Below are 1,515 nucleotides of genomic sequence, written 5' to 3' on the forward strand. Positions count from 1 at the left end.
TTTTGAGGTGAAGGCACACCTCAGCCCTGAACTAAAATGTCAGGTGCTCTGGCAGGAAGCGCATAACAACCTTGGGGAACAGTTTCCTCTGGTTAGTGTTGTGGGTGAGGGTTCCACCTACTTCCCCAGAACAAGCTGGTAAACAACCATCCCCCCTCCTTACCGCCCCCCCTGCTCCCCCCACACACACAGGTCTCTTGCAACCTGGACTCTGTTGTTAGGGCAACCGATACTTTCCATTTCCTGATCAGCCAGGGACTCTGGGCCCCTATAGAATAAGTAACAATTTGCATTTGGTTTCCTTTGTATATTACACAAGACGTGGGGAGGGGGGCAGAAAGCAATAACAACAAAAAGAGCATTCACCATGGGACTCTGCTCACGGTTTCTCACCTACTCGAAACTTGATTGCTGCTCAGACCTCACAGCCTTCGTGCGGTCCATGACGGTGCTCAGTACTGTTACCTTCTGCTTCCTCTCAGCTACAAGGACACTCATGAACTCTGTATATGGCAGTAATATCAGCTTGGATAATCCAGTTACTCAAAGCGTGTTCATAACTAAAATTTCCATTGGTCCTCGCAAGAAGCCTGCAATTTACATCGGTGGGAACTCCTCTGAACACTTGAGAGGGGATCTCCTCGGAGCCAGATTCAGGTTTGTGGGGTTCAATCCACAACACTCAGCAGCGTGCCTGGGACACAGGAGATGCTCAGGAAATGACAGCTGCATGACAAAGTGTTAGAGTGAGATATGAAGTGAGGAGAGAAGGGGAGAAATGAGGACGTAGGCTGCAACTTTTTTCAACTCTTAGAAAAGTGTGATATAGGCATCCACTAGGAGGATAGGAGGCCCGTCCCTATCCTTTCGTCTGTATGTCATCCCAAGAGTGCCAGCTCCCTGAAGGCACAGGATGTGTGTGGCTCCATTCAGCAGAGTGCAGTTTGGGACACGTGTTAGTTTGGTTCAGTTCAGTTCAGTCAGTTCAGTTGCTCAGTCGTGTCCGACTCTTCGCGACCCCATGAATCGCAGCACGCCAGGCCTCCCTGTCCATCACCAACTCCCGGAGTTCACTAAGACTCACGTCCATCGAGTCAGTGATGCCATCCAGCCATCTCATCCTCTGTCGTCCCCTTCTCCTGCCCCCAATCCGTCCCAGCATCAGAGTCTTTTCCAATGAGTCAACTCTTCGCATGAGGTGGCCAAAGTACTGGAGTTTCAGTTTTAGCATCATTGCTTCCAAAGAACACCCAGGACTGATCTCCTCCAGAATGGACTGGTTGGATCTCCCCTTTTGGTATGTATAGCTAAATAGCCATGAGGCACCTATGTGAGCCTGTATATGTGTACATACACACACCTTTGTGTATCCATCTCTCTAAATATGACCAAGACATAAGACAAAATAATATTATCTGCAGGAGTCCAAGGGTGGGGCAGGAGAGCAGTCTCGGAGAACCAAGCGGGCAGCCTCAACTGTGAGGAGATGCTGTCCTGCCCCCAGCCTCTCTACCC

The sequence above is a fragment of the Bison bison genome, unplaced genomic scaffold, assembly GCF_000754665.1.
Source record: "Bison bison bison isolate TAMUID 2011002044 unplaced genomic scaffold, Bison_UMD1.0 scf7180017864519, whole genome shotgun sequence".
In the NCBI taxonomy this organism is placed as follows: Eukaryota; Metazoa; Chordata; class Mammalia; order Artiodactyla; family Bovidae; genus Bison; species Bison bison.